Source organism: Canis aureus, chromosome 4, assembly GCF_053574225.1.
Source record: "Canis aureus isolate CA01 chromosome 4, VMU_Caureus_v.1.0, whole genome shotgun sequence".
NCBI lineage: Eukaryota > Metazoa > Chordata > Mammalia > Carnivora > Canidae > Canis > Canis aureus.
In genome coordinates, this window is record NC_135614.1 from 9,704,800 (window position 1) to 9,720,706 (window position 15,907).

Genomic DNA, 15,907 nt, shown 5'->3' on the forward strand with positions numbered 1-15,907 from the left:
TGACCTAAGCCGAAGGCAGATGCTTAACTACTGTGCCACTCAGTGCCACTCAGGCACTCCCAGAGTTATTATATTGTGGAATAGGTACCCAGAGAATTCCAGGATTCTTCTGCTACTTCCATCAGCATTAATTACCTTCTGTTAAGTGTAAAGGGAGTCCCTAAGTCAGAGCTTCATGCACATCACTTGCCAAAGGGTCTGCATGGGCCTCCTAATGTCAGTTGGGAAAGTGTGTTCACCCTCTGGGACCAGGTGTTCCTGGAGTTGCCAGTGTTATGCACTGAATGTTTGTGTTCGCCACCCGCCCCCCCACACACACCAAAATTGATATGCTGAAGCTTTAACTCCCAGTGTGGTAGTATTTGGAAATGGAACCTCTAAGGAAATAATTAAGGTTAAATGAGGCCATAAGCATTGAGCCCTGATCCAATGGGATTTGTATCCTTATAAGAATATATACCAGAGAGCTTGCTCTCCCACCTTCCCCACATGTGCACAAAGAAGAGGTCACATAAGCACACAGTGAGATTGCAACCACCTCCAAACTGAGAGAGGAGGCCTTAGATGAACCTACCTTGATCTTGGACCTCCCAGACTCGAGGACTGTAAGAAATAGATTTCTGTTGATTAAGCCCACCATTCTGTGTGCCATTTTGTTATGGCTGCCCAAGCTAACTAATGCAAGTCAATAAAAGTACTGTGATCAAATGAGCATTCATTGTGTCTAGTGTTCCTAGAAAATATACCCAAGAAAATCTCATAGGAAAAAGATTTCTACTGGCCTCCATCTTGGTAGCCTCCACCTTTCTTACAGAGAAAGTGGCTCTGCGTGTCAGCTTAGGTGTTCCAACAGCAAAGGCCCGACCAGCAGAAAGGCAGACAATCCAATTCCTGGATCTTGACTTAGGTAACTCTTCCTCCCATAGTTTGTTCATTTCAACTCCCTCTGGGAACTTCTAGAATCCCAGCTCATCTTTGGCTGGAAAACGCAGGAATAAGATTGCCTTTCGTTCCAGTAGCAGGTGTTTTGGTCCAACGGGTACCACTCAACACCTGTACGGTGTGAACAGAGCTTGAGCAGCTTGGCTGTGATCTACACTTTCGAGTGCTCCTTCAATGTGGAGTCCTCCCTTGAGACACAGATATGGGCCTGGTGGGAGATTACCAATAAAAATAATGAAGAAAACAGTTTATTTTTCTTGAATCAGGTTGTCGAGAACCTGGTGAGTTCTACGTTCACTGTTAAAAGAAAAGGAATGAAACTTAGCACGTATTAAAAACCTATCATGTGCCAGGGAGTGAGCAAGACCTTTCCCACAGAATTCACAACAATCCTGCAAGGTACAGGTTACTGTCTCAGTTCTTTAATTGTGGTAAAATGGCACATAACACCACTTAGCATCTTAACCAATTTTCAGTGTTTAGCTCTGTGACATTCAGTACATTAATGTTGTTGGGTCACCATCACCACCATCCAACTCCAGAACTCTTCCATCTTTTCAAACTGAAACAAACTCTTAACCATTAACTATTCATTCCTCCCTTCCTCCAGACCCTGGCAAGAGCCATTCTATTTTCTGTCTCTATAAATGTAACTTCTCTAGATACCTCATAAAAGTGGAATTGTACAGTACTTGTCTTTTTGTGACTGGCTTATTTCACTTAGCATAATGTCCTGAAGGAACCTGGTTTTGATTTGCCTTTCCCTGTCTGATGATGTTGAACATCTTTTCATGCATTTATTGGCCACTTGTATATTTTTTTTCTCACTTGTATATTTTCTTAGAGAAATGTCTATTTGAGTCCTTCACCCATTTTTAATCAAATTGTTTGGTTTTGTTGTTGAGTTGTAAGAATTCTCTATATATTCTGGATATTAACTTCTTATCAATTACATGATTTGCAAATAGCATCTCCATTACTGGAGATTAGGAATAGCACCTCCAATCTGGGCTCTTTTCACTCCATTGATTGTGTTCTTTGATGTATAGGACTTTTTTTTTTTTTTGTATAGGACTTTTTAATTTTGGTGCAGTCCAATTTCTCTATTTTTGATTTTGTTGCCTGTGCTTTTCATGACTATCCAAAAAAATAATAATTGTCAAATTCAATATCATGAAGCTTTTCCTCTCTGTTTTCTTCTAATGGTTTTACAGTTTTAGCCTTTAAGCTTAGGTCCTTGATCTATTTTGAGCTAATTTTTGTATATGGTGTAAGGTAAGGGTCTAACTTCATTCTTTTTGCTTGTAGATATCCAGTTTTCCCAAAACCATTTATTGAAAAGATTGCTTTTTCCCTATTGAATGGTCTCAGCACCCTTGTTGAAAATCTTTTGACCACATTTGCTGGAATTTGTTTTTTAATTCTTTAGTCTATTGCCTTGCCCATATGTCTGGCTTTCTGCCATTACCACACTGTTTTGATTACTATAGCTTTGTAGCAAGTTTTAAAATCAGGAAATGTGACTCCTCCAGCTTTGCTCTTCTTTTTCAAGATTATTTTGTCTGTTCATGGTCCCTTGATATTCCATATCAATTTTAAAATGAATTTTTCTATTTCTGCAAAAACTGCCATTAAGATTTTGAGAGGGATGGCATTGAATCTTAGATGAGTTTGAGTAGTACTAACATCTTAATGATATTAAGTCTCCCAATTCATGAATATGGGGTGTCTTTTCACTTATATGTATCTTCTTTAATTTCTTTCACCTCTATTCTGTAGTTTTCAGCATATAAGTCTTTCACCTCCTTGGATAAGTTATTCCTAAATATTTTATTCTTTTTGTTGCTACTGTACATGGAATTGTTTTCTTAAGTTCCTGTTTGGATTGTTCATTGTTAGTGAATAGAAATGCAATTGATTTTTGTGTTTTGATTTTGTATCCTGCAACTTTCTGAAATCACTTCTTAGTTTAACAGTTTTGTGTAGTGTGTGTAGTCTTTTGGTTTTCTACATATAAGATCATGTCATCTATGAACAGAGATAATTTTACATCTTCCTTTTCATGCTTTTGTATGCTTCTTGTTTATCTCTCTTGCATAATAACTCTCTGACTAGGGCTCCTAGAGGTATGTTAAATAGAAGTTGTATAAGTGTACAACTTTGTCTTAATCTTTATCTTGGAGGAAAAGCTTTCAGTCCTTCACTAGTGAGTATGATGTTAGCTGTAGGCTCTTCATATATGACCTTTATTATATTGAGTTAATGTAGTTTACTTCTATTCATAGTGTATTGCCTGTTTTTATCATGAGAGGGTATTAAATGCCAATTACTTTTTCTGCATCAATTGAAATGATCATGTGCATTTTTTCCTCTCTTATTCTGTTAATATTGTGTTTTACATTGATGGATTGTTATATGTTGAACAATCCTTGCATTCCAGGAATAAATTCCATTTGGTAATGGTATATACTTTTTTTTTTAATGTGTTGTTGAATTTCATTTGCTAGTGCTTTGTTGAGAAACTATCCCAATTTTTACAGATGAGGGCATTAAATCTCAAAGAAGCAAGACAATTTCCCCATGGCCACTCATCCAATAGGTAGTTGGAGTTGAAGTTCAAACCTAAGCCTGTCTGATTCCAGAATCCATGCCATTTTCATGGATTTCCATGCCAGGCTGCCTCATATTACTCCACAGTGGGATAGGGAAGGGAAAGTGCGGGCTACCAAATACTAGCTCTGTGACTTTACAAGAAAAAGAAAAATCCAATCATTTTTGAACCTCAATTTGTGCATCTGTAAAATAGGGATGTCGGTGGCTATTTTCGAGAGCTATTTGTAATGTTTAGATAAGATAAGGAATGTAACACCCTGAAACATCCTGAGCTTTTAATTAATGGCAGCATGTATGGCCCTCAGCCACTGAGTTGGGCCTCCCATCTCAAATGCAACTGGTTATCCAACTTTAGACAGAGGCTTCATGTGTGGCTTTTTGGCCAAATTCCTGATTTCTTTGCTATAAATATTCCAGAAGGCTTAAAACCCTCAACAAGTTGTGGGTTGTTGACTTTATGTTCTGGCCAACAAGGAGATCTTCATTTCCCTCTATGACTCATCTATTCCTTTTGCAGCCCCTGCCCCACCCCAAATACCTTCAGCCATTGACATTTTAAATATTCTTGTCTTTTGACTCCCCTTCGGCAGCCTCAACTCATGTCTTGAATTCTTTCTCTTCCTTTTCTTCTTTTCCAGCAGGCTTGGTGACCAAAGCATTGCTAGTGGAGATATCTAGGATTTTTAAGAGTGTTTCCCCACATCATAACTTCAGGCAGATCATTTCTGAACCCAGTATGCAGACAAGGTAACGGGGACTCGAGGGGTGATGAGATTTTTCCAAAACACCTGATGGGAAAAAAGAATAAGATGATGGCAAGGCCAGAAATTCTCCTTTTGGCTTTCTGGACTACACACTCTTCCACTTAATGAGAATTTGTCCATTTCCTTGGAAAAGAGAAGCACAAAGCATGAATCCACAGAATGCCTACACAGTGCAGCTTGGGAGGGATCTGTGTGCTGACCACAGTGGTACACAGGGCAGGAGCTGTGTGCTGGCCACAGGACTAAACAAACAGGAGCAGGAGCTGTGTGCTGACCACAGGGAACAAGTTACAACTTTATATACAAGGGTTGCAGCCAGAACTGCTGTTAGATTGCACTTTATATGCAGGAACATATAGACAGCTGAGCTCTAAGAGCCGAAGTTTACGTGGTGTTTTCCATCCAAAAGCCCCAAAGTCCTCACTAAAGCTATAAATACCAGAATCCCTTCATCTTTGAAATATAGCCAGTTCCAGGCCTGCTTAAACAGCCCGAAGCCGGTACACACAATGCATGTGTGTATGGTGAAAGAGGCCTTTATGAGTTTTCCACTGCTGGAGGCCAGAGAGAAGGGTGAGTGGAATGTACTGGAATGTCTAACAAATGACAGAGGGAGATTCTGGGGATGAATTGCTCAGTGGGCCCCATGGGGCTGAGTTCTAATCTCTGGGACTACAGGCTGCCTGGCTGGCCCAGCCCCATACTGGTCTCCACAGTAGGCTTTGCCCAGCTCCTGCTCCAGAGAGAACATGGAAGGGGCCCTTCTCTGGCCCTCTTGGGGTTTTGGGCATTCACACCCCTAACACTTGCCCTGGCACCCTCCCAAGCCTGAGAGAAGCCCCCCCTTCCTTCTAGACTGCCCCAGTCTCCTCCTAGTTCAAGAATGTAGGCTACATACATGCCCTGAGCAAGCCCCCAGGGCCAGCACTTCCTCTACCTTACTTATCTACTTTAATTCATGCACTCATTCCTTTTAACAAACATAGTTTAGGACCTACTATGTGCCACTCCACGTGCCAGTCTCTGTAAAGAGAACTGAATAAGACCAGCATGATCTCTGTCCTCCAAATCATACTCTCCAGTCAGGGAATGAACCACAGAAAAGTAAATAAGCAGGGCAGCCCGGGTGGCTCAGTGGTTTAGCACCACCTACGGCCCAGGGCGTGATCCTGGAGACCTGGGATCGAGTCTCACATCAGGCTCCCTGCATAAAGCCTCCTTCTCCCTCTGCCTATGTCTCTGCCTCTCTCTCTCTGTGTCTCTCATGAATAAATAAATAATTTTTTTAAAAAGGTAAATAAACAGAAAGCAAGATAATTGCAGATAATGAAACATTCTTTAAGGAAAAAAAAAAAAACACTGCAACCAGGATAAATAGCAGTTTGGAGGAGGGTCTGTGCTCCTTATATGGGTGGTTGGAGAAGCCTTTCCAGGAGCCAGGTGGGTGTGAGGGAGCATTCCCAGCAGCAGGGAGCCTCCAGTGCTAGAGTGGGAGATAAGAAAGGGCTTGTGTTCTGGGAAAGCAAGGAGGCCAGTAGGGCTGGAGCCCATAGGCAAAGGAGGAAGACATATGATGAAGTGTGGCAGTCAATGTGGGCTGTATCCTCCTAAGATGTGCGGCCCTGATGGGAAATTGAAATGTATTAGAAGTGCAGAGGAAGTAATAGAAGGATTTTAAACAGTCATAAGAGTGATGTCATATGTGAATGTGTGTGTGTGTGTGTGTGTTTTAATCACTGCAGCTGCTGAACAGAGAATGGATTAAGGAGTTGAGAACAAAGTGAGGGAGATGACTTAGGAAACTATGGGAACAGTCCAGGGAAATGATAATAGTAGACTAGAGGAGTGAGAATGGAACTGGGAGTGAGGGAGCTGATAAGAGACAACTTCCCAAGTAGAACCAACAGGATGTGGTGGTGAATTGGAATGAAAAGCAAAGTGAGGAATCCAAGGCAAGTGCTGGCATATTTGCTTAATATGGGTGGTTGATGATGTGACTTTCTGATATGGGAAAGCCTAGGAGAAGGGATATATAACTAGGGGCAGGGCAGCTTTGAGGGGATAGGTAGGGATGAGATACAAGTCATCAGTGGCTCTCTGGGGTGATGTCTGTACCGAGCCCAACCCAATCCTTCCCTGCCCTCCAGCACACCTGAGCAGAGCTGCTCCACCTGGAATGTGTTTCCCCTTCCTATCCACTCCTGGCAGCCTCTTCCTGCCTTCTTTACCACCCAACACTCCTTCCCAGCACATTCTCTCTCCAGGGTAAGGAGGGCACCTGTTGGTACTTAGGTATGTTGGTGCCGCCTTCATTTGTTTCTTGACAGCTGGTTGTCAGTACTCAGATGGACTAAACCAATCTGAGATCTGGCAGTGCAGGACAGAGAAGGAGGGAAAGAAACCAGAACCAGAGGGGCTTATCCTGTATAGAAAAGGCACCCTAAAGTACAGCCACCAACAGAGAAACAAGAGTATGGAAAAAATCCAGCCTTGGAACTAAGGGACATAAATCAGTGATGGAGCAAGGTCAAGGTGCAGCAGGCATCCTGGTGGTTCTGCGTGATGGTCTTACTGGAAGAAGAACACTCGTGAGCAACCACAGGGACAGGGGTTGGATCCCATCCCAAGGGAAGAGGAAAGGGGGTAGTTAAGGGCTAGGTGGGGACTAAAGTGCAGATATACAGATAGGTCAACCCACCAGAGGACTGGTATGGGGTCTCCCCAGTCTCCAAAGGGTGCGACATCCCCAGACTTCCAGACCTCCCCATCAGGTGTATCCAAGCTCCCATTTACTGAGTGCTCACAACTTGCTGGGGTTGTAGCAGACAGCAGTGTCAGGTCCTGCTCCCAACTACCTCGTGAGGAAGCACTACCAGCAGTCCCGTTATGTAGATGTGGACAAAGACTCCAAGAAGTTTAATAGTTTGCCTGAGCGCTCAAAGCTGGCACATGGTGGACTCAGGAAGTATTCTCCGTAGCGTCTCACTCCAGAATCTTTTCCCTCTCCACTCTAGCATCTCACCTTGGCCAGCTTAGCTTGGTACTGGACAGGGCTCATTGTGTAAGGTGTTAGTGCCAACACCTGTGGGGGCTTTGGGCACAGTTGGGCCAGCCAGCAGCAGTAGCAGGCAGTTCACCAACCTGTTACCCATTCTGGTCACAGTCCCTGTCCTGTTCCTTCCTCTCAGGTCTGCATACCAATGGCCATTGGTCCTCCAACACCTAAATCCTAGATCTCTCTGATGCTTTGTAGCTTAGAAAAGATGTGCCAAGTACTTATGAGGGATTGAAGGACAGATCCCACCCCAGAACCCTTCTTTATGAGGCATAGTTTTATTCTGCCTAAGTCCTTTGCATTCTATTTCACTCTAGAGAAGCTTTGTCTTCACCCTCAGACCAGCGCTTCTCAACCTTTCACCTAAGAGCACGTTTCAAAAATGACGACATTGGTGTAGCTTGCAGGGTCAATGGGAGGCCTCTCTGGCTTTCCCTGACCCCTGACCCTTGCAACCCATTTGAGACACTCCAGCTAAGAAGCCCTCTCCTCTTCCCCCACAAGATAACTCAATAGAGCTACTTAGGGCTCCTTCTCTATCCCCCGCTTCATTTAGGTTCCTTTCTTTTTCTTGTTAGAAACAGAATCCCACAATGACCCAGTTTTGCTTTCTGATATTTCCACTCTCAACTCTGTGCATTGGAAGTTGGGCCTGCCTTCCCTTCCCCTCTACCCTCTCTCTCAACATTTCCTTTGAATCAGAGGCCCTTTGATGCTTTATTTATGTAAAATGTCTAGCATGTGTCTGGCACATGGTAGACATTCAAAATATGTTAGCTTAGTCCCTCTCCACCCTATCCTAACATATGTACCAGGAAAATAACTAGATCATATGGCAACAATATATACCAGATTTTCTGGGACAGTCCCAAATTTAAATAATTTTATCCTTTGCAAAAAGGCAACATGTTAAATGTATAATTACTTGAAATTTAATTTTTAAAGAAAGATTTATTCAAGTATTGTGGCAGGGAGAAGTCTCTGATGGCCTCCAGGAATTCCTGCTGGCCCCCACCCTGACACTGCCATGTGTTTGCCCTGCATAATTTCCAGGACTGTGTATATAATGGATTTTAGTCTCATACTCAGGTTATTTGTATGACATAGTTGATCTTAAAGTAGTGAGATTACCCAGGTGGGCCTGACCTTTTTAAAAAAAAAAAAAATCTGATTTATTTATTTATTTATGAGAGGAAGAGAGCATGAGTGGGGTGGGGGCAAAGGGAGAAGGAGAGGGAAAAGCAGACTCCTTGCTGAGCCTAGAGCCCATTGCAGGACTCAACCCCAGGCTCTGAAGATCATGACCTGAGCCAAAGTCAGACATTTAACCAACTGAGCCACCCAGGTACTCCAGGCCTGATCTTTTTATATGAGCCCTTAATTTTTTAAAAAGATTTTATTTATTTACTTATTTATGAGAGGCACACAGAGAGAGAGGCAGTGACACAGGCAGAGGGAGAAGTAGGTTCTTCACAGGGAGGCTGATGTGGGACTCAATCCCAGGACCCTGGAATCACAACCCGAGCCAAAGGCAGACACTTAACTGCTGTGCCACTCAGGTGTCCCTATATGAGCCCTTTAAAGTGAGGGGTTTTCTCTGGCTAGTCACAGAGTAGGAAGTCAGAGATTCAATAATGCTGGTTTGAAAATGCAGAGGGCCACACGGCAAGGAGCAGAGGTGGCTTTAGGGACCAAGAGCTGATCCAGCTGACAACCAGCAAAGAAATGGGGACCTCATGTTTATTGGTACAAGGAATTAAATTCTGTCAATGATAAGAATGAGCTTAGAAGTAGATTTTTCTTCAGAGTGTCCAGATAAAAACTCAGCCTGGCTGACCCAATGGTTTCAGCCTTGCAATCCCCAGCCACAGAATACTGGACATCTGACTTACAGAAATGCAATAGAAAACCAACAAAGACATAAATTATATGAAATAAATTCACCACTTTGAAGTGGTCAGCTCAATGAGTTTTGATAAATTTATTCAGTTGTGCAACCACCATTGTAATCAACATATAGAACATTTCCATCCTTCCATAAACTCCCTGGGCATTCAATTCTCTTCCTCCATATTCAGTCCCCGAACTACCTGTTTTCTTTTTGTTTTTTGAACTACCTGTTTTCTGTTCCTATCATATTTTTGCCTTTCTAGAATGTCATATAAATGAAACATAGAATTGATAGACTTTTGTGTCTGATTTATTTCACTGAATGCAATGCTTTTGGGATTCATCTGTTGTTGCATGCCTCTGTGGCTCATTCTCCATTGCTGAGTAATATTCCATCAGATGTGCACATCATAATTTATCTGTGCACCTATTGATGTCAGTATGGATTGTTTTCAATTGTTGGCAATTATGTGTAAAGCTGCTCTGAACATTCACATTAAAATCTTTGTGTGGACATATATTTTTGTTTCTTTTGGTAAATATCTAAGTGTGGATTGTATGATATATTTGTATATGATTTATGAGGAACTGCCAAACTTTCTTCCAAAATGACTGTTCCATTTTGCATTCTCACATGAAATGTCTGAGGGTTTCAGTTGTTCCACATTCTCATCAACACTTTATATTGTCAGATTTAAAGTTTAACCATTCATGTGAGTATGCAGTAGTATCTCATGAGATTTTTGTCTGCATTTCCCTAATAACTAATGTCATTGAGCATCTTTCCATGTGTTTATTTGCCATCTGTGTATCTTCCTTGGTTAAGGGTCTATGCAAATTGCCTATTTTTTAATTGGAATTTTCTAGACAAAAGTCCTCTGTTAGCTAGATACTTTGCAAATATTTTCTTCGAGTCTGTGGCTTGTCCTTTTATTTCTTAACAGTGTCATTTGATGAACAGGAATTTTTAGATTTGATGAAGCCCAATTTATCACCATTTTTAATGGTTTGTGCTTTTTCTGTTAATCTAAAAAAAACCTATGCCTAACTAAAGGTCACAAAGCTGTTCTTACAGTTTTATCATAGTAGTTTTCACTTTAAGCTTATGATCAACTTAAAATCAATTTATCATATGTGATGCAAGGTAATGATAAGGGCTTGTTTTTACAAATGAATATAAAGGTGCTCCAGAACCACTTACTAAAAGAGTATCCTTTCTCCACTGAATTGCCTTTGTATCTTTATAAAATCAACTGACCACATACGTGTGAGTCTATTCTGTTCCATTTATCTCTATACTTGTTTTTTAGCCATATTCATTGTCTTGATTAGTGTAGTTTTATAGTAAGTTTTAAGTTATGTAGTGTGAATCTTTCACTGTTCTTTTTTCAAAATCCTTTGAGTTATTCGAGATCTTTTGCATTTCCATATAAATTTTATAATCAACTTGTCAGCTTCTATGAAAAAAAATCTTCAGAAATTTTTACTGAAATTGCATTGAAACTATAAACCAATTTGGGGAGAAATTATAACAATATTGAGTTTTCCAATCCATGAACACAGTATATCTCTCTATTTAGATCTTTAGGGCAGCCCCAGTGGCCCAGCCGTTTAGTGCCACCTTTGGCCCAGGGTGCGATCCTGGAGACCCGGGATCCAGTCCCATGTCAGGCTCCTGCATGGAGCCTGCTTCTCCCTCTGCCTGTGTCTCTGCCTCTCTCTTTGTCTCTGTGTCTGTCGTGAATAAATAAATAAAATCTTAAAAAAAAATTGATCTTTAATTTCTGTCACTTGTGTATTATAGTTTTCAGTGTACAGGTCTTATACATATTTTGCTAAAGTTTTCCCTAAATATTTAATTTGTTGATGCTTATGTAATGGTGTTTCACTTTCTTAATGTCCAATTATTCATTGTGAGTACATAGAAATACAATTAATTTTTGTGTCTTGGGGCACCTGGGTGGTTCAGTCTTTTAAGTATCTGCCTTTGGCTCGGGTCATGAGCTCAGGGTCCTGGGATCAAGCCCCATGCCTGGCTCCCTGCTCAGTGAGGAGTCTGCTTCTTCCTCTCCCTTTGACTCTCACCCCTGTTTGTGTGCATGCTCTCTCTCTCAAATAAATAAATAAATAAATAAATAAATAAATAAATAAATAAACATATATATATATAAATTTTTTTTTTTTTTTTTTGTAGCTTGACCTTTGCAACATTACTAAATCCACTTAGTCCTAGTAGCTTTTTAGTAGATGCCTTGGAATTTTCTGTCAATGATCATGTCATAAACAAATTTTAGAAGTTTAACTTTTTCCTTTCTAATCTATAGGCCTTTAATTTCTTTTTCCTGGCTTATTGCACTGACTGGGACCACAAGTAAAATATTGAATATAAGTGATAAAAAATGTTCCTGGCCTTGTTCTGGAGGGTACAGAGAAAGCCTTCAGTTTTTCACCATCAAGTATGCTGTTAGCTATAGATTTTCCATAGATGTGCTTTGTCAGGTTAAGGAAGTTTCTGCCATTTTTAGTTTGCTTGGAATTTTTAATAGTGGGTGGGTCTTACATTTCTTTCTTTCTTCCATGCTCTTTCTTAATTTATTGAGATGATTATAGGTTTTTTCTTTTTTAGTATTATAGCGAATTATACTGGTTAATTTTCTAATGTTGAAGCAGACTGCATTTTGGGGAAAAACCCCTCTTGGCCATGAAATACTGTTATTTTTATATATGGAAGGATTTGAGTTGTTAAAATTTTGTTAGTTTGCTACTGTGTTTATGAAGGATATTGGTTTGTAGCTTTCTCTTCTTGTAAGATCTTTGCCTTGTTTTGGCATCAGGATAATGCCGATCTTATAGTATGAGTTGTGAAGTGTTGTGTTCTCTTATATTTTCTGGAAAAGCTTACATAAAATTGCCATTATTTCTCAAATTTTTTGGTAAAATTTCTTACATTTTTGGTAGTATTCACCAGTGAAGCCATCTGGGCCTGGAGTAGTCTTTGTGAAAAGGTTCTTAACTATGAAGTCATTTCATTTCAAAGGACCAAACATTATCCATCTCTTCTTGAGTGGTTGTGTGTTTTAAATAATTTATACATTTCATTAACATTATAAAATTAATTGGCAAAATTGTTCAAAATAACCCTTTTAAAAATTTTATTTATGTATTTGACAGAGAGAAAGCAAAAGCAGGAGAGGTGGCAAGCAGAGGGAGAGTGACAAGCAGGCTCCCCACAGAATAGAGAGCCCATTGTGGGACTCGATCTCAGGCCCCCAGGATCATGACCTGAGCCAAAGGCAGCTGTTTAACCAACGGAACTACCCAGGTGCCCTCTTTTTTTTTTTTTTTTTTTACATTTACTCCATAATCAGCATGGAGCCCAACATGAGGCTTGAATTCATGACGAGATCAAGACCCAAACTGAAATCAAGAGTCCGATGCTTAACTTACTGAGCCACCCAGATGCCCCAACCCCTTTTTTCTTTAATGATTAGGGTTTTATAGTGATGTTCCCTAATTATAATTGTAGATTTTTGATGATTTCTTTTTCAATTATTTCCATTTCTTTCTTTACATATTTTGAAGCTCTGTTAATATACTCTGCAAACACATTTAGGAGTGTTATGTTTTCTTAAATTTATCATTTCTAATTATATAACACTCCCCTTCGTTTATGCTAATATTTCATTCTAAATGTATTATGTCTGAATGTATAATCACTTTAATTTTCTTTTTTAATTAATTTTTAAAAATTCTAGTATCATTAACATTAACAGTGTTATGTTGGTTTCAGGTGTACAATATCATGATTCAACCTCTAGTTTTCTTTTAATTAGCATTTACATAGTATATTATTTACATACTTGTATGTCTCATCTTTTTGTGTGTCTTTATTATTTTTTAAGATTGACTGATTTTAGGGAGAGAGACTGCACAAGTGGGAGAGGCAGGGGGAGAGAGAGAGAGAATCTCAAGCAGACTCCCTGCTGAGCATGGAGCCCAACACAGGGCTAGATCTCACAACTCTGAGATCATGATGCTTGAGATCATGACCTGAGCAAAAACCGTCTGACATTGAACCGATTTGCCATCCAGGCACCCCTATTTGTGTGTCTTAATTTAAAGTAGGTTTCTTGGGGCACCTGGGTGCCTCAGTTGTTGAGTGTCTGCCTTCATATCAGGTCGTGATCCAAGGGTCCTGGGATTCAGTCCCCATCAGGCTCCCTGTGAAGAGCCTGCTCCTCCCTGTGCCTATTGCTCTGCCTCTCTTTGTCTCTCATGAATAAATAAATAAAATATTTTTAAAAAATAATAATGTAGGTTTCTTGCTTTTTAAGTTCAATCTGGCAATCTTTGCTTTTTCATTGAAGTGGTTAGAACATTGACCTATTTAATGTAATGTGATTGGGGTTAAATATATCATTTTGCTATTTGTTTTTTATTTGTCCCATCTACTCTTTGATTCTTTTTCTTCTTTTCCTATCTTCTTCCAAATTGAGAATTTTTTAAATGATTACACTTGCCTCCACTATTAACTTAGTTATTCCGCTTTATTTCATTTTTAGTGATTGCCCTAGGTTTTGCAATATGTATCATTCTGGCCTGCTATTTCTTTTCCTTCTGCACCTCCAATTATATGTATGTTAGATCATTTGAATTTATCCCACAGATCTTAGAGCCCTATCACCTGCTTCTAGACTCTTAGGTAGGCTGAACCACCTATTCACATGAAGATGAAGTGGATGAGGATGAGAGGAACAGGGTTATGCCATAGCAGCACCAGGACTTGACCCCTTTGGTCAGGACAGCAATTCAGGGCAGAAGTTCAGTCATATCAGCAAAGCACAGGTCTGAAGGACTCAGGTCTTGCATCAAACTATTAGCTCAGAGTTGGAGAGAGAGAAGAGGGGTATTCTCAAGAAGAGCTGCATATCATGTCCAATTTGATATGAGCAAAGAGCAAAAATAACTTGTGTTTTAACAGATGACCACAGGTAGAGATGAAATTGAGAATATCAGCACTCTATGAGTTCTGTAAAATTGTAATGAAATTTGGGCTTTCAAGAGATGTGGAATTGCTAATTTGAATCAAAATATCCAGATTGCAAGGGACAATAATGCTCCAAATGATATCTGTTACACATTTAAAATTACTAGTTCATCCAGAGTTAAGATGGCAGAGATGTAGGGAATCCTAATTTTGCCAGGTCCTTTGAATTCAGCTAAATAGTTATCAAATCATTCTGAACATCTCCAAAATTAACCAGAAGTCTGAGAAAACAATTGCTACAATTCTACAAATAGAAAAATGACCACTTTTTGCAAGGTAGGAGGTGAGAAGATGTAAATTCAAGGAGATATATTGGAAGATAAACTGCCCTGGGGAGGGAGCCAGCTTAGGGAGTCTACTGATCTGTTATAAGCAGCAGAGCACAAAATTGGAACTTTTAGAAGTCTGCTACAATGAGGGATGTCCCTCCTGAAAGGTACTCAGGAGGAAAAGTGGATTGAAATCCTAGGTGGGATAGTGTGGTCTCAGCACCACCCCACTCAGTTCACAAAAAGAATGGGGGTGACTGAGTGCAGCAGAGTTCCCAAGCATTAGAATGGGGAAGCCAGGTGCAAACAGCCAGTCCAGGTGCTGGCTTTCTGCTGGGTGTTGTCATAAACTGTGAACTGCATCACCGTGAGGCTTGGAGCAGGGGCCAAGCCAGAGGCAGACCATGGCAACTACCCCCACTCACCCATCCAGAAGGAGGAGTGTGCAGGTGCACACCACAGGAGTCCATAAAATATGGAGAGTCCAAAAGAGGTTGCATGCCTGAGATAAAAATTCTTAGTCCCAGTCTCAGTGAACACAGAGTGTGGGCAGAAACCAGGGAAACAAGAGTGATTGACTGCTCTTCTATGAGGGTGATTTGAAGAGTGGGTCTGAACTTCCAGCTCTGGACCTAGAGATCAGAGCACCACCACTTCATTCCCCAAATCAGTGCTGAAAGCTTTCAGGCAGAAAAACAGCACCACATTGTGCAAACCGGGACCACTTACACTGAGCCTGACTCCCTGGCAAGGGGTGGTGCATTCCCACCTGGGGCAAAGACACCTGAGAATCAAAGCAACAGGCCCCTCTGCCAGAAGATCACAGGTACATTCAGCTAATAACAAGTTTACCAATCATACAGAACTGAAACCACTCCAGCACTAGAGCAAAATAGTATATAAAATTTGTGGTTTTTTCATATTATGCTTTAGTCATTCAGTTTTATATTTTTTTCCTTTTCATTTATTTCCTTATTTTATCAATTCTTTTTTAAACTCTTTTTTAATGCTCATTTTTACAATTACAGTTTTTATATATATTTTCATTTTTGGTTTTCCTTCACTGTTTTCAATTTTATTTTTGTAAAATTGAGTGTAAACACAACACACACACACACACATATATGTTTTTCTTTCTTTCCAATTTTGGCATCTAGTTCTGTCTAACAAACAGACCAAAATACACATAGGATCTAGTTTATTGTTGTGTTCTGTTCTACTTCTTGTTGGATTTTTTTCTCTCTTCTTTTTATTTCTGTTCTCTTATGATTTGTTTAGTTTATATATTTCTGATGTTGTTTTTGATATTTTTGTATTTTCTCTCTCT

The 15,907-nt window shown here is 40.1% G+C and overlaps 1 long non-coding RNA gene across 1 annotated transcript in view; it reads right to left on the reverse strand.

The window, feature by feature from the left end:
* Nucleotides 1–363: 363 nt before the first annotated feature.
* The window catches only part of LOC144311780 (uncharacterized), a 38,600-nt gene continuing 23,056 nt past the window's right edge, over nucleotides 364–15,907 (reverse strand). Inside the window, exons 2-3 of the long non-coding RNA XR_013377304.1 lie at nucleotides 4,094–4,343; nucleotides 364–1,150 (exon numbers count right to left, since the gene is read on the reverse strand). This is a non-coding gene — a long non-coding RNA (uncharacterized LOC144311780). The remainder of the gene's footprint in view (nucleotides 1,151–4,093; nucleotides 4,344–15,907) is intronic.